Raw genomic sequence first — 18,917 nt, forward strand, 5'->3', positions numbered from 1 at the left:
GTATTCCTTCAAAGCTCAGTAGTCCTGAGTCTGCACAACTCTGCCAGGACCTAGGATCAAGAGAGACGCTCAAGTGTTTTAGTACTATATCTCTTGACACAATGATGAAAATAATCATGGCCTCTAAACCTTCAAGCTGCATACTGGACCCTATTCCTAAACTACTGAAAGAGCTGCTTCCTGTGCTTGGCCCTCCTATGTTGAACATAATAAACGGCTCTCTATCCACCGGATGTGTACCAAACTCACTAAAAGTGGCAGTAATAAAGCCTCTCTTGAAAAAGCCAAACCTTGACCCAGAAAATATAAAAACTATCAGCCTATATCGAATCTTCCATTCCCCTGTTGCGCAGCAACTCCCTGAAGACAAACAATGTATACGAAATGCTTCAGTCTGGTTTTAGACCCAATCATAGCACTGAGACTGCACTTGTGAAGGTGGTAAATTAGCTTTTAATGGCATCAGACCGAGGCTCTGCATCTGTCCTCGTTCTCCTAGACCTTAGTGCTGCTTTTGATACCATCGATCACCACATTCTTTTGGAGAGATTGGAAACCCAAATTGGTCTACACGGACAAGTTCTGGCCTGGTTTAGATCTTATCTATCAGAAAGATATCAGTTTGTCTCTGTGAATGGTTTGTCCTCTGACAAATCAACTGTAAATTTCGGTGTTCCTCAAGGTTCCGTTTTAGGACCACTATTGTTTTCACTATATATTTTACCTCTTGGGGATGTCATTCGAAAACATAATGTTAACTTTCACTGCTATGCGGATGACACACAGCTGTACATTTCAATGAAACATGGTGAAGCCGCAAAATTGCCCTCGCTAGAAACATGTGTTTCAGACATAAGGAAGTGGATGTCTGCAAACTTTCTACTTTTAAACTCTGACAAAACAGAGATGCTTGTTCTAGGTCCCAAGAAACAAAGAGAGCTTCTGTTGAATCTGACAATTAATCTTAATGGTTGTACAGTCGTCTCAAATAAAACTGTGAAGGACCTCGGCATTACTCTGGACCCTCTCTCTTTTGAAGAATATATCAAGACTATTTCAAGGACAGCTTTTTTCCATTCACGTATTGCAAAAATCAGAAACTTTGTCCAAAAATGATGCAGAAAAATGAATCCATGCTTTTGTCACTTCTTTGTTAGACTACTGCAATGCTCTACTTTCCAGCTACCCAGATAAAGCACCAAATAAACTTCAGTTAGTGCTAAATACGGCTGCTAGAATCCTGACTAGAACCAAAAATGTTGATCATATTACTCCAGTGCTAGCCTCCCTACACTGGCTTCCTGTCAAGGCAAGGGCTGATTTCAAGGTTTTACTGCTAACCTACAAAGCATTACATGGGCATGCTCCTACCTATCTCTCTGATTTGGTCCTGCCGTACATACCTACATGTACGCTACGGTCACAAGACGCAGGCCTCCTAATTGTCCCTAGAATTAGTTAGTTAGTTAGTTTGATGCGTTATGCCTAGGAATCCACCGGAGATAGCGGTCACGACAACGCAGACAAAAATTCCAAATTATATCCATAATATCGACAGAAACATGGCAAAAGTTTTTTAAATCAATCCTCAAGGTGTTTTTCAAATATCTATTCGATAATATATCAACCGGGACAGTTGGTTTTTCACTAGGACCGGGAGGAAAAATGGCTACCTCTCTGTTTAGTGCAAAAATCACACTGAGAGCCAACAATTGACCACTTACACAATGTGAAAGTTTACGCTCATTCTTCAAAATAAAGGGCTGAAACTCCGTCTAAAGGCTGTAGACACCTTGGGAAGCCACAGAAAAAGGAATCTGGTTGATATCCCTTTCAATAGGCAATAGGGATGCATAGAAAGACAGGGGTTTCAAAATAAGAGTCACTTCCTGATTGACATTTTCTCTGGATTTCGCCTGCAATATCAGTTCTGTTATACTTACAGACAATAATTTTACAGTTTTGGAAACTTACAGTTTTGGAAAGTAGTGTTTTCTATCCTAATCCGTCAATTATATGCATATTCTAGCATCTGGTCCTGAGAAATAGGCAGTTTACATTGGGAAAGTTATTCTTCCAAAAATAAAAAATAGTGCCCCCTAGCTTCAAGAGGTCAGCGGCTTTGAGAGTCATGATTGCACCATGTAAACCTCCTTCAATATGGCAGTCTGCCTTTGTGACAACATATTATCCAAGGCCACTGGTTGATTGGAATGCGTTCTCCTCCCTGTAAAAGTCTCCCTCACTATTATCAAAACTAATGTGAAAATTCTTACACAGGGACACTCAAAGTCAATTTTGAAAATGAATCATTGTTTATTGTCAGTGCGCTGGAGAGGTTCCAACCAACTCAATGCACCATAGTAGACGTGTCAATCAGGAGCTCTGCCTGGACAGTCGCAGCAGTTGTCTTATACACGGCTATAATTTTCATGATGTAGCATAATTAATTCATCATTACCGTTTTGTTTCGTTCATGTGACAGACAAATACTGGTTCATAACATGTGACAGACCAATATTTCATGAGGCTTCTTCTCTCTAAGGTGAGACCTTGAAACTGAGATATATTTAGTTTGTTCTCAAAACAAGGTCAGAGCGTTCTGCCAAATTGCAGCTACTGATAGTGAGGATTTGTACAGTCATCCACTTGCATGAACACAGAAATTATTTATAAGAAAAGCACATTTTCTTCTTCAGATAGTGTTTCAGTTCGTGTTTTTAATGTTCAAAGTGGATGACTCTAGATAATGTCTCTCAGCTGAGCCGCCACTGTCCTATACAGTCCATTATGTCTTGTCCATTTTACCACCAATACACCAGCAGCATGAGAGAAGATGGGACAGAATCTCTCCATGCTCACTCCAAGTGGACTCATGTCGCACTCCTGAGAGAAAAGGCGGTTAATAGCTTCGACTGCTGTGTACAGGTTGCTGGCTCGGACTCAGGTCTCAGGGTAGAAGTGGTGAAGGACCATACTGAGCGCCATTTTCAGCCAGTTAGAGGGGGTGTTGAGTTTCAAACTCTGTTCTCGACCGAATTATCTTTCATGCATCTAGAGACCATCTCTGGTCACCTTCGCCATAACCTCGAGAGAGGACAGACCAGAAGAATAGTTTAGTTTAGAATAACAACACATAGGTGAGCCCCCTCCCATATTGGCTTATATTCCGCTATCAACTTGCCAATCTCACTGCAGCGTTACAGTTTAGGGAGTCAGAAGGCTAATTCTTAGGGGCAAATACCAACCATCCAGCAGACCCAATCTGGTGAGATTTGCTATTGAAGCAAGAGAAAAACAAATAAAATAAAACAACAACAATACAAACAAAACAGCAACAGCAATACAAACAAAAACAAAACAACGACAGCAAACAAACAAAACAAAACAAAACAAAACAAAACAGCAAACCAAACAAAACAAAACAAAACAACAGCAAACCAAACAAAACAAAACAAAACAACAGCAAACCAAACAAAACAAAACAAAACAACAGCAAACCAAACAAAACAAAACAACAGCAAACCAAACAAAACAAAACAACAGCAAACCAAACAAAACAAAACAAAAACAACAGCAAACCAAACAAAACAACAGCAAACCAAACAAAACAAAACAACAGCAAACCAAACAAAACAAAACAAAACAAAACAGCAAACAAAACAAAACAAAACAGCAAACCAAACAAAACAAAACAAAACAACAGCAAACCAAACAAAACAAAACAACAGCAAACCAAACAAAACAAAACAAAACAAAACAACAGCAAACCAAACCAAACAACAGCAAACCAAACCAAACAAAACAACAGCAAACCAAACCAAACAAAACAACAGCAAACCAAACCAAACAAAACAACAGCAAACCAAACCAAACAAAACAACAGCAAACCAAACCAAACAAAAACAACAGCAAACCAAACCAAACAAAAACAACAGCAAACCAAACCAAACAAAAACAACAGCAAACCAAACCAAACAAAAACAACAGCAAACCAAACCAAACAAAAACAACAGCAAACCAAACCAAACAAAAACAACAGCAAACCAAACCAAACAAAAACAACAGCAAACCAAACCAAACAAAAACAACAGCAAACCAAACCAAACAAAAACAACAGCAAACCAAACAAAACAAAAACAACAGCAATACAAACAAAACAAAAACAACAGCAATACAAACAAAACAACAACAGCAATACAAACAAAACAACAACAGCAATACAAACAAAACAACAACAGCAATACAAACAAAACAACAACAGCAATACAAACAAAACAACAACAGCAATACAAACAAAACAACAACAGCAATACAAACAAAACAACAACAGCAATACAAACAAAACAACAACAGCAATACAAACAAAACAACAACAGCAATACAAACAAAACAACAACAGCAATACAAACAAACAACAACAGCAATACAAACAAACAACAACAGCAATACAAACAAACAACAACAGCAATACAAACAAAACAAACAACAACACAAACAAAAACAAAACAACAACACAAACAAAACAAAACAACAACACAAACAAAACAAAACAACAACACAAACAAAACAACAACAGCAATACAAACAAAACAACAACAGCAATACAAACAAAACAACAACAGCAATACAAACAAAACAACAACAGCAATACAAACAAAACAACAACAGCAATACAAACAAAACAACAACAGCAATACAAACAAAACAAAACAAAACAGCAATACAAACAAAACAAAACAGCAATACAAACAAAACAAAACAAAACAGCAATACAAACAAAAACAACAACAGCAATACAAACCAAACAAAAACAACAATACAAACAAAAACAACAATACAAACAAAAACAGCAATACCAAAAAAAACAGCAATACAAACAAAACAACAATACAAACAAAACAACAAAACAACACAGCAATACAAACAAAACAACAACAGCAATACAAACAAAACAACAACAGCAATACAAACAAAACAACAACAGCAATACAAACAAAACAACAACAGCAATACAAACAAAACAACAACAGCAATACAAACAAAACAACAACAGCAATACAAACAAAACAAAACAACAGCAATACAAACAAAACAAAACAACAGCAATACAAACAAAACAAAACAACAGCAATACAAACAAAACAAAAGCAATACAAACAAAACAAAACAAAACAGCAATACAAACCAAACAAAAACAACAATACAAACAAAAACAACAATACAAACAAAAACAGCAATACAAAACAAAACAACAATACAAACAAAACAACAATACAAACAAAACAACAACAGCAATACAAACAAAACAACAACAGCAATACAAACTAAACAACAACAGCAATACAAACAAAACAACAACAGCAATACAAACAAAACAAAACAACAACAGCAATACAAACAAAACAACAGCAATACAAACAAAACAAAAGCAATACAAACAAAACAAAAGCAATACAAACAAAACAACAACAGCAATACAAACAAAACAAAACAACAGCAATACAAACAAAACAAAACAACAGCAATACAAACAAAACAAAACAACAGCAATACAAACAAAAACAACAACAGCAATACAAACAAAACAAAACAACAGCAATACAAACAAAAACAACAATACAAACAAAAACAGCAATACAAACAAAAACAGCAATACAAACAAAACAACAACAGCAATACAAACAAAAACAAAACAACAGCAATACAAACAAAACAACAGCAATACAAACAAAAACAACAACAGCAATACAAACTAAACAACAACAGCAATACAAACAAAACAACAACAGCAATACAAACAAAACAACAACAGCAATACAAACAAAACAAAACAAAACAAAAGCAATACAAACAAAACAAAACAAAAGCAATACAAACAAAACAAAAGCAATACAAACAAAACAACAGCAATACAAACAAAACAAAACAACAGCAATACAAACAAAACAACAACAGCAATACAAACAAAACAAAACAACAGCAATACAAACAAAACAAAACAACAGCAATACAAACAAAAACAACAACAGCAATACAAACAAAAACAACAATACAAACAAAAACAACAATACAAACAAAAACAGCAATACAAACAAAACAAAACAACAGCAATACAAACAAAACAACAACAGCAATACAAACAAAACAAAACAACAGCAATACAAACAAAAACAAAACAACAGCAATACAAACAAAAACAAAACAACAGCAATACAAACAAAAACAAAACAACAGCAATACAAACAAAAACAACAACAGCAATACAAACAACAACAACAATACAAACAAAACAACAACAGCAATACAAACAAAACAACAACAGCAATACAAACAAAACAACAACAGCAATACAAACAAAACAACAACAGCAATACAAACAAAACAACAACAGCAATACAAACAAAACAAAACAACAACAGCAATACAAACAAAACAACAACAGCAATACAAACAACACAACAACAGCAATACAAACAACACAAAACAGCAATACAAACAACACAAAACAACAACAACAACAACAATACAACAACAGCAACAACAATACAACAACAGCAACAACAAAACAACAACAGCAATACAAACAAAACAACAACAGCAATACAAACAAAACAACAACAGCAATACAAACAAAACAACAACAGCAATACAAACAAAACAACAACAGCAATACAAACAAAACAACAACAGCAATACAAACAAAACAACAACAGCAATACAAACAAAACAACAACAGCAATACAAACAAAACAACAACAGCAATACAAACAAAACAACAACAGCAATACAAACAAAACAACAACAGCAATACAAACAAAACAACAACAGCAATACAAACAAAACAACAACAGCAATACAAACAAAACAACAACAGCAATACAAACAAAACAACAACAGCAATACAAACAAAACAACAACAGCAATACAAACAAAACAACAACAGCAATACAAACAAAACAACAACAGCAATACAAACAAAACAACAACAGCAATACAAACAAAACAACAACAGCAATACAAACAAAACAACAACAGCAATACAAACAAAACAACAACAGCAATACAAACAAAACAAAACAACAACAATACAAACAAAAACAAAACAACAACAGCAATACAAACAAAAACAAAACAACAACAGCAATACAAACAAAAACAAAACAACAACAGCAATACAAACAAAACAACAACAGCAATACAAACAAAACAACAACAACAACACACATATCACTCGAAGTGGGGAAAACTTGAAGTAATTGTCAACCATTACAACATCTATTTTTTTCCTTTTACAGGCAGGCATGTGAAGAAAAATCAATTTGCATATTTACCAAAGGGCCACAGGGGACTGGTAATTCCCGCTTTGGACTCATGACTCACATCATGATTCATGCATCCTAAAAAAAAAACAATTAAAAAATCAACTAATTGGAATAACAAATCAAATTACAGTTGAAGTCAGAAGTTTCTATACACTTTGGTTGGAGTCATTAAAACGTGTTTTTCAAACACTCCACTCTCTTGTTAACAAACTATAGTTTTGGCAAGTCGTTAGGACATCTACTTTGTGCATGACACAAGTAATTTTTCCATCAATTGTTTACAGACAGATTATTTCACTTACAACTCACTGTATCACAATTCCAGTGGGTCAGAATTTTACATACACTAAGTTGACTGTGCCTTTAAACAGCTTGTAAAATTCCAGAAAATGATATCATGGCTTTAGAAGCTTCTGACAGGCTAATATACATAATTTGAGTCCATTGGAGATATACCTGTGGATGTAATTCAAGGCCTACCTTCACACTCAGTGCCTTTTTGCTTGACATCATGGGAAAATCAAAAGGAATCAGCCAAGACCTCAGAAAAAACATTGTAGACCTCCACAAGTCTGAAGGTACCACGTTCATCTGTATAAACAATAGTATGCAAGTATAAATACCATGGGACCACACAGCCGTCAAACTGCTCAGGAAGGAGAAGCGTTCTGTCTCCTAGAGATGAACGTACTTTGGTGTCAAAATCCTGCTCTAGGGTCCTGTGGTGAAACAACCTCTGTGTTAAATATTGTAAAACAGCGTTCTTCTAGCGCCCATATTCTCAAAGCATCTCAGAGTACGGATAGTGATCTAGGATAACCTCCCCCTTGTCAATGTAATTGTACTCGGTGTGAAGGCAAAACTGATCCTAGAATAATTAGTCCTACTCTGAGATTATTTGTGAATTTGGGCCCTGGCCTGTGTCGTGGAAAATTGCAAGATTATGTTTCATGCTTGTATTACATTATAATAGTTGTTACATTTGACAGAATACAGTATTGTGTGTTCCACTGAGTTTGGGCCTCTATGAGATAGCACTGACAGAAGAGATTTACAATGTCTTTGGATAATAAAGCCTAAAGAGCATTTCAGATAACATGAGGTACTGTTATCGTGCTATACCGTACCAAGGTGAGACGGGTTCCAGTTTGGAGTAGGAGGGGGCCAGACACTGGTCTTTACAATGAGAACTGTTGACACAGCAGTAACTGTCTGCTATGTTTTATAGATATATTTCATACAAATCTGAACCTTTGTGAACCGTTCCTAAGATCTGTGGTTCGTTATGTAAGTTGAGAGGGGTGTATCTTGGCTATAAAAGATCTTTGTACTTTTCTGGTGGTACTTTTCAATGGTTCATCAGAGATCATTGAAAGTCAAAGGGCAACAAGCCAAGCTCTTATTAAAAATATGTAGTTTAAGTGTAACTCTGAATGCCGTGTGAAGTTTTGTAACTCTCTCCTCATTTGGTAAAGCAGAAAAATGCCACAACATTTGGCAACGGGGATGTGAATCTTCACTCGGTGACTCCTCCTGAAGATCTGGGCAAATCATGCACGAGGGATCCCTCAAACTTGGGATCTCAGGGAAACCACACTTCAGGAACAAAGCAGATGGACCCACCTTTGATCTGAGAGGCAGCGAGCCCAGTGTATAAAACATCTCAAACGTAGTATTTTTTTAAGAAAGAGGTGAGCGAACCGCACTTGAAGTCGAGTTTGTAAATAAGCCTCTGTTACGTATGCTCCGAGTGTGTATTCCTTTGTGAGGGGGGCACCTTGGAGGCGTAAGCAGGGCCGAGTCAGCAGACGATGATCTGAGAGTCAGTCGACTCAAAGCCACCTATCATTGGTCGGTTGCGGGCGACCTAGAGCCATCCGGACACTGAATTGATCACAGAGGGGATTTGTGCGGTATGTGGGGGTGATGGGCCAGGGTGACTGTGCGTTCTGTGTGAAACACGATACTTGGTGAAGCCCTATTTTGGAAGAAGGACCTCGTTCTGAAAGTGTCTGTGTGACTGTCTAAGTGACCGTCAGAGGTGGTGAATTCCAATTATTTTAAATGTGCTAGCCAGGTATGCCCTGGTTTACTCTGTGTGAGTATTTTGTTATGGGATCACTCCGTAATCTTTGTAGGAGCGTTCTGTGTGAGCGCGGTAGGATGACTCTGTGTGAGTAACCTTTTAATTATGTTCTGATGTTCTGTGTGGACATCTGACCAGTTCTGTGTGATCATCTGACCAATCCTGTGTGGGTGATCCTTAAAAGGTCTGTGTGAGTACCTAAGAATTTCTTACGTTTTATATGGATTCTGAGAATATATGAAAACATGATAAATTGTATGTGTGTATAGTGATAACGATGAAAGTAATGCTGAATAAACAAAAACATGAATAACAATGTACGTAGTCAGTAACTTAATTAACTAGCTAATGAAACACTCATGGAAATGTGTACAAGCCTAATCAGCCAAAGTATATGAAACCAATATGGCCTTTTGCAGGGAAATTAGGAGGAGCATTTGTTCTACCAACTTTCAGTGACCAATACATCAAAAAACAGGTACATTTGGGGGGGACAAAAAAAAATGTTCAATAGTCAATAACTAGCTAGTCTTTAAAATATAGCTACCAATTATATAGTTAGTTATTATTTTCTAGAAACCTAGCCACATTCCACTTCGCTAGCTACCGAAGCATTTCGCTACACTCGCAATAACATCTGCTAACCATGTGTATGAGACCAAAAATGTTTTATTTGATTTGTGCTAGCTAAGGTGAACTCTGATGGTGGGAGTAAGCTAACATTAGCTAGCTTTCTCCCAGCAGTTTCAAGATAGCTGGCTAGTTAAAGCATTGAGGACATGCTGTATGCGCAGCACCTCATCCCCATAGTATTACTTACCCTCTTGCCCTTTTGCCCCCCAATATCTCAACATGCACATAATCATCTGCACATCTTTCACTCCAGTATTAATGCTTAAATAAAATATGCACAATCGCAAATACCACTCAAATGGATGGCAGTTCATTAATAACATATTGCAAGTGGAATATGGCAAATGCCAAGTGTCATACTCCAAAAATCCTAAAGGTGGCAAGCGCGCTCCACCGTAGGATTTCATATGGGAAATGGTAACAAAGTCAGGTCTTGCGATTTCAATTTTTTTAGTCAATTATACATATGTAGTAAACATTTGGACACACATTTGTATTATTTTAGTCCATAAGGACTATGTTTTGTGCATTTGCCATATATGATCATAAGAAGTCAGCCAGAGCCCAAAAGTCAGTGAACCATGTCCAAATGGCATAAGAAATGTCAAAATGGCATATAAGTATTGAAAGTACAAAATCAAGATGTTATGTCCATTTGCCATATTTGATCATAGGAAGTCTGCTTCTGAACCCAAAAGTCAGTGAACCATGTACAAACAGCATATATAATTTCGATTGGAATTATGGCTCTCTGTATTTTACGTGAGAGTCACCATGGGAGCCATCAGGTGACCACTTGCGCAATGTAGCCACTTACAGGTATTCTTCAACATAAATGCATACAACTACATCACAATGCTGTAGACACCTTCGGGAATACGGAGAAAGAGTAATCTGGTTGATAGCTCATTCACTGCTCAATAGGGACGCATTGACAACCTGCAAAATCGTATCAAATACTTGTTCTCCCCACTGTATATTTTGATGATTTCATTCCTTCGCTGTTTGTAACTTCACTGGTAGGTTGACTGATAACCTGAACCAGGTTGCAGGCACTAGTTTCAGTTGGAAGCTTTTTCTTGAGTGGGCAGCTTCATAAAAGCCAGAAAATATTGTAATCACCCAGAAAATATACCTCTGTTTATATCACATACATTACCAAGCATTTCACACGTCCTCCCGATACTGACTGTTAGCACTTGGTCTATAACAGCTTCCCACCATAATGGGATTTAGGTGAAGCAGATGAACCTGGAGCCATATTACTTCAACAGTATTTAACATTAGATCCTTTAAGCTTTACAGGAATGTAGTTCTGAATATAAATGGCAACACATCCACCTTTGGCATTTGTGTCTTTTCTGTAGATGGTACCACTATAATAATAATAATATAACCCACTATCAAAGGTATTATGTGAGTTTTTGAGATTGTCAGAATAGTAATGTGATCTGTTACTAACAAATTATTGATTTCATGAACCTAGTTTCTAAAGATACATATGTTAACATGGGCTATTTTTTTAGGACTTTTCTGAGATGCTTGATTGTTTTTATTGCTTTATTGGAAAGTTTATCAGAAGTAGACATGCACATGATATTTACATACAGATTGGAGTCGTTAAAACTTGTTTTTCAACCACTCCACACATTTCTTGTTAATAACTAACTATACTTTCTGCACATTTGTCCAACTATTGTTTACAGACAGATTATTTCACTTATGATTCACTGTATCACAATTCCAGTGGGTCAGAAGTTTACATACTCCAAGTTGACTGTGCCTTTAAACAGCTTGTATCTATATACACAGTGAGTCCTATATCGACATAACCCGAAAGGCCGCTCAACAAGGAAGAAGCCACTGTTCCAAAACCGCCAGAAAGAAGCCAGACTACGGTTTGCAACTGCAGATGGGGACAAAGATCATACTTTTGGTCTGGTGAAACAAAAATATAACTTTTTGGCCATCGTTATGTTTGGAGAAAAAAGGGAAAGGCTTGCAAGCCAAAGAACACCATCCCAAACGTGAAGCATGGGGGTGGCAGCATCATGCTGTGGGGGTGCTTTGCAGCAGGAGGGACTGGTGCACGTCACAAAATATATGGCATCATGAAGATAGAAAATCATGTGGACATATTGAAGCAACATCTCAAGACATCAGTCAGGAAGTTAAAGCTCGGTCACAAATGGCTCTTCCAAATGGACAATGACCCCAACCTTTTACAGGCCCACGAGAAGCAGGATAGCTTAGGTCTGCTGCTCCGGGGCGATAGGTCCAGAACTCCCACGGCAGGCCAGATCCAGAGAGAGGGAAAGGAGCCAACCTCAACAACAATGCAGTTGGAGTCAGTACAGACCCAAGCAATCCCTGAGATGAAGGCACAGTTCGATCGGGCACCATTACGCCGAAGCTATTCCTTATGTCAATCTGCTCCAAACCTATTGCAGACACTTCCGTCTGATTGGAACAATCCTCTTGCTGTTGTCCGTCTGCTCCACTACAAGATGGAGGAGGAGAAGCAGATGGAGATGACTTCCTTGGCAGGCAAATTCCAGGTAGCACACGCCATTCGGGTTAGGACAGATGACAAGGCGGGGATACATCGGTCAGGCCCAAGCGGTGTCCAGCCAAAGGAGTTGAGAAAGGGAAGGTTCTAATTTGCGATTTCCCCATAAGTTTGAATAGAATTGAAATTTGCTTGCTAATGACAGCCATTTCTATAATCTTCCGCAAGAAAACAATTACTGCATTGGAACTCCGGATTGTCGATATTGACCCGGACAAGAGTGTAATAAACACAGCTTCTACAGTGCTGGAAACCTTCGCTAGCTATTCCAGGTGAAGTGGGTTCCATTGCAACCTAGCTAGTTAGCTAGCTAGTTGGTAGCAGGTGTTGACACGGACAGTAATGACCAAAGTAGAACTAAATAAACACAGGCTGAAACAGGTCGAGGCGCAGGCGGTTACCAAATTCATGACAGGAGTTAGTGACAGTAAATGACGTCGACAGGGGAGAAGGAGAGAGTGTAGATGAAGGGAATGAGACAGGTTAAAATAGGATTTTAAAGCCTTGAGAAAATTGAGAAATGGATTGTATGTCTGTTACGAATCCCTTTGGTTGGCCCGGCAGTCTAGGGGGGGGGGGTGGTAACGAGACCCTCAACATAACTCATGCAAAGTGTAACAGTGGCAAAGTAACTGTGAGAATGAAATAACCACAGACAACTATGTTACCGTCAAACACTCAAGGTTTATTTCTAAACACACGGTAAAGGGGGGCAGGAAAAGGGGCTGAGCTGGACCCAAGGAAAGAAATAATAAGCATAAAAAATAACCCTAAGCTAGACTAGCGGTCCATCCAGTTCTAACTAGTGATTTTAAACTAAGTTTGTCTACGGGTGGTGTATGCCCATGGGCGACTTGTCTTAGTACCCCCTTTTCCCACCATCAAACAACATAACAAAAATAATACTCACAGATGGAGACAAAGTGATATGGAGGTGCTCATACATAAGGAGAGGGAGATTGAGAGACATAGTAGGAGAGAGTGAACCACAGACAGACGGCATTGACAGAGAGATTGAGCTCTAGAGGAAACATGGGACAGGGTTTTTAAACCAAGGGAAGGGGATGTGATAGGGCAATGGAAACAGGAGGAGGTGTGTCTTCTGATTGATGATTGATTGGTGACTGATTGGGGAGTGATGATTGCCACCTGTGAGGGGAGAAGGAGAGAAAGAATACACACACAGGATACACACACACACACAGGATAACTGTATCCGTAACAATGTCTTTCAGAGGGTGAATGGGCAAGACAAAAGTGCCTTTGAACTGGGTAAGGTAGAAGGTGCCAAGCGCACCGGTTTGGTGCGTCAATAACTGCAACGCTGCTGGGATTGTCACGCTCAACAGTTTCCCATTTGTTTCAAGAATGGTCCACCACTCAAAAGACATCCAGCCAACTTGACACAACTGTGGGAAGCATTGGAGTCAACATGGGCCAGCATCCCTGTAGAACGCTTTCAACACCTTGTAGTCCATGTCCCAAGAATTTGAGGATGTTCTAAGGGCAAAAGGGGGTGCAACTCAATATTAGGAAGGTATTCCTATTGTTTTGTGCACTCAGTGTATACAACAGAGAGAGATGGGAGGGAGGAGAAAGAGGTAGGGAGAGAGGGAGAGTGAGGGAGGGATGCAGAGAGCGACAGGGAGAGAGAGAGAGAGATCAAACTAACCTGTGCTCATGTCAAACTAATTTTGCCTCTGGGGCGCATTCGGTCTTCAACGAGGTCCGGAGGGCCGCACTGAAAATGTATTATTATTATTTTATACTCAAACCACCCGCAGCCTGGATTAGAGCCCTTCACGGGCTCAAACTCTGTCAGACTTTCACTCTGTGACTCTGAACCCAGCTGGAAGCCGGGCAGTTCACACACATCATTCTTTCTCTCAGATCTCGTTTACAAATGTTGTAATGTTGTCGACAAACACACAACTGTCACAATCTCTTTCCTGTTGTGTACAATAGGTAAATGTACATCACATCTCACCAATGTGCATTAATTCAGTATAGCTATTGACGGATCAGTGAATCTCCACAGAGTGGTTAACCAGCATAGCAGCAGTAGTAGCAAGAATGTGGTTGCCATGGAGATCCGGCAGGCCAATGAAATTCACCGAATCCGAGCTAAAGACAAGCGATGGAGACAAAGCAGGTGGCTGCACTATGTTTGGGGAGAGAGACAGCTCTGAAGTGTAAATTATAACAATCCAGGCTAGAATCCTGCTATTTTGCCCCCAAAAAAAAACACTTCTCCCATTCTCTCTTTAAACAGCGGTGTAGTAAAGGAAGTAAAAGAAGCTCAAATAAGAGTGGGAGTAAAATGGGGTATTAAAATTGTATTTGTCACATGCGCCAAATGAAACAGGTTTAGACCTTGCTTACTGGGGTACAATTGAAGTGCATATCAACGTTCCAAACCGTGAGACGCTGACTTTATCTGATTATTAATAATGCCTTGATCCCAAATCAACCTCTGCTCCCTAGGCATCTGAGTAGATGTAAGCAACATTGTGGTAGGTGGATCTGTTGCCATATTTCAGACACCTATCCAGTCATACACATAATATAAACAAGTGACTGGGGGGTAGCGTCAAGGGGTTTATTTGGGAATCTACAGTATATGGTCACTACATAGTCTACTCATACAACCTATATTCTATGGCATCTTGTGAAAATGATGGTTTTCATTGATGTCACCAATCACCTTTATCATTCTAAATGTAATTGCCATGTGATGCGCAGGCCAGACCTACTGCTAGGCTTTTCTCTTACACTGTCCGTTGAAGTGTAGCCTACTTTATGTAGGAAGAAGACAGTTTGGAGTGGCGATACGGTGCTTCTGTGTTTTCTACTTTTTTAAAACACTCGTAAGTTTTAATATTGTCAAGACACACGTTATACCTTTAAAACATTTTGTTTTAAGTGTCCACGGTGTTAGTGCAGTTCTTAGCACACCATTTTGGGCTGGATTTTACAGGTCTCCTGGAGATAATGTTAGCAGGCTAGCCCAGGCTAGGTCTGACTCACGTAGCCGGGACCGTCGTTTCTGACCCGAGTATAAGCATGTCGGACTCCTGTGATTTGGAGTCGAATCTGGAAATAGACAGTAAAGCCATAAAATGTGAGACCTGCGCTATGTTCACCGTGGTGAAAGAGGAAGAATTATACACTTGGGAAGTGTACACAACTCGTTGTCTCAAAAGACTGGATCATTTAATTACAGAGGAGAGCAGATTTAGCCTGACTCAACTCAACCGATTGCAAAACCCACACTAATGTAAAAACAAATCCAGCAAAATCCTCACTTATTGACTGAGTTCTGACAAATAGCACAAGTACTTGCCCAGTGGTGTCTATGCTGATGATTTTCTTATAATTTTGGGGGGTAGATCTCAGTGATCACTGTCCTATTAGATACCAAACAGATTAACACTTATCCTTGTAAAGTATGTATTAGTCAGACTTGTCCTCTATCAGCTGCAAGCTTGACCCTGAATTAGCTCTAGAATTGTTCTCATCTATTTGTATCTCTCTGGCAGACAAACACCTTTAAATAGAGCAAATCCCTAGTTCACTATAGAACTTTCAGATCTTGTTATGATGAGAAATTAGCCCTGAGCCAAGCTCAGAAAAACTTGACTGATTGGCAGCAGCTTTTCAGGCAATTGACAAATAGATGCACCTCCTCAATGAAGAATTCTAAATCATGCTACTTTCTACGTTCTATCTCAGACTCTGCTGATGATCCGTCTCACCCTAATGCACTGAAGTGTCGAAATTAATCTCCTTCCCTGCCTAAGCAAGTTATGTCAGGGTCTCGCATCGTTACTGAAAAAAAGGAGATAAGTGCTGCTTTTAATTGTCATTTTATCTCTGCAGACCCTTTATTTGAATCAAATTGTGTTTTATTTGACCCTGATCAGTCAATCGACTGCTCTTCCCTCTCTCATCCTCTAGTTGGTATGATGGAAGATCTGTCAGATTCTAGTGAGTCTTTGTTTTCATTTCACTCTCTTCTCGTGATGTGCACCCTGCTTTAACATGTCAACCAGCAGTTGCTGCATCTATTTTTGGACAATCGACTGCTCTTCCCTCTCTCATCCTCTAGTTGGTGTGATGGAAGATCTGTCAGATTCTAGTGAGTCTTTGTTTTCATTTCACTCTCTTCTCGTGATGTGCACCCTGCTTTAACATGTCAATCAGCAGTTGCTGCATCTATTTTTGGACAACAATGATTCTCGAACAAAACAACTTATGAACTTATTTCAATTGCCGTACCTCATCAGAACCCATAATATAAGTTTGTTTAACTCCAATGTTTGTAAACAAAGTAAATATAAAGAAACGCTGTCAAGCCTCAAAACATGGTTAAATGTATAATGTTGATATCATGGATGGTCAGTCCTTGCATCCATAGCTCTCTCTATTAATGTGCGTGTTACATTTCTCCAGTCCCATCCCTCAGCTGTTTACTGAAACCAGGTGGGGAGGATGCTTTGTTATTTTTTATACTGCTGATGGGCGCTTTACGGTTTATGTAATCAAAGAAATCCACTGGGGCTGATTGGCTTGATCCTTTCTTGTTGCAGCTTTCTGCTCCCCTAATTGTGGAATCTTTGACACATGATTAGCCTGCCAATTATCTCAGGTGCTATCCCTAGGGTCTGGAAGGCTTCCCTTGTGATCCCTCTCCACCAAAGTGGTGACCCCTCTGGCATAATTATTGCTTGATCTCTAAAGTGTCTGGCCTAGAGAAAATCTGTGAATCTTTTTTTTGAAATTGGCCTGGGTTGGGCAGCCTGCATTTGTTTAGAAAACAACCTGACAGACCGGACACAATGTGTTTCTTCTGATGGTGTTAAGTCAGGTTTCCTTGATATTACTAAAGGTGGCCCCAGAGGGTCAATTTTGAGCCCTATACTTTTTACTGTCTATGTAAACAATATTGGTTTGTCTGTAAGAAACTGTAACCTCCACTTGTATGCGGATGATACCATTGTCTATTATGTTGCCCCTTCTGTTGCCAAGTATATTTCAGAACCACAATCTGCCTTTTCTACTTTGCAGAAAGTGGTCCTTCTGTAGCTCAGTTGGTAGAGCATGGCGCTTGTAGCGCCAGGGTAGTGGGTTCGATCCCCGGGACCACCCATACGTAGAATGTATGCACACATGACTGTAAGTCGCTGTAAGTCGCTTTGGATAAAAGCGTCTGCTAAATGGCATATATTACATATATATAGAAAGCCATTGTTGAGCTGTAATTGGTCATTAATTAATGCATGTAAAACTAAGTATATGTTATTTTCCAAAAAGCATAAATCTGATGATTTCTGCATACACTTATCTGTATTGACGAAAATAAAAAAATAATGTAGTAATAAGTCAGTGAAGGATGTTCTTCAAAGTTTTTGGAATTGTTTTAAGATGGTCATACTATGGACCTATTTGACTTAGAATTTTAGGATCGCTGCAGCTATCCCCCCCCGAAATATAAAACAATTATTTGATAAAGTATTGCATTTAGGCTTTACTACAATAGCCCATAGAAACACATTCGTACATTTGATAAACAGACAGTCCCCCCAAAAAATATAAGTAAAAAGGTTTTCAATTGTCTGTCCTATATCTAGGAGCTGTAAGAAAGCTCGGGAACTATTTTAGTTTTTGGGACACAAAACGACCTCCATACTTCCGTTACGGGTTTACCTTCAGGTGAGTTCCGTGACAGTTGTGGGGAGCGAGAGTCCGTTCGGACGCTACAGACCTTTCCGTGAGAAAAACAACCTTTCGTGGTCTGACAAACAGTGTTGTAGCTCTGCCACTTTCCACCGCAGATGTGTAAGACCGACATAAGCAGAATGGGTGGATTGAGACGCAGCCAAGCAAAAAAACATATCACTTTTAAACTGACAGAATTTGATGGGGATTTTGTTATTATTATTATTATGTTAATGAGATTATTGGTGTCAATAGACTCTTAGGGATATAAGTTAAGAATTAAAATGGTCTTCCTTTATACCAGGTATTCCCAAACTGAGAAGGCCGTTGGTGGTACGCCAAATAAAAAATTCACATTTAAAAAAATATATAATAATAAAGTCTTCACATTTTTACACAGTCCATTTATATTTTCCAACGGGGCTATACATTTGGGTGAGGTTTTTTCTCTCACCTGAGTAGCCCCGTTTTACTGCCAAAAATAAAATTTAACCATCTAGTGTTCAGCGAAATAACAACACAATGTCAAATACAGGTAGCCGAGTCAAATAATTAACATCCAATCACATTAACCGTTACTCTCTCG

The 18,917-nt window shown here is 38.7% G+C and overlaps 1 long non-coding RNA gene across 1 annotated transcript; it reads right to left on the bottom strand.

Annotated features, from left to right (window-relative positions):
* Positions 1-2,336: 2,336 nt before the first annotated feature.
* On the bottom strand, positions 2,337-13,633 carry LOC118401729 (uncharacterized). The gene is made up of 4 exons (XR_004829344.2): positions 13,524-13,633; positions 7,806-7,916; positions 7,335-7,400; positions 2,337-3,087 (listed from the first exon to the last, which is right to left on the bottom strand). It is a non-coding gene; the product is annotated as an uncharacterized LOC118401729 (long non-coding RNA).
* Positions 13,634-18,917: the final 5,284 nt, after the last annotated feature.

Source organism: Oncorhynchus keta, chromosome 23 (genome assembly GCF_023373465.1).
Source record: "Oncorhynchus keta strain PuntledgeMale-10-30-2019 chromosome 23, Oket_V2, whole genome shotgun sequence".
Lineage (NCBI taxonomy): Eukaryota > Metazoa > Chordata > Actinopteri > Salmoniformes > Salmonidae > Oncorhynchus > Oncorhynchus keta.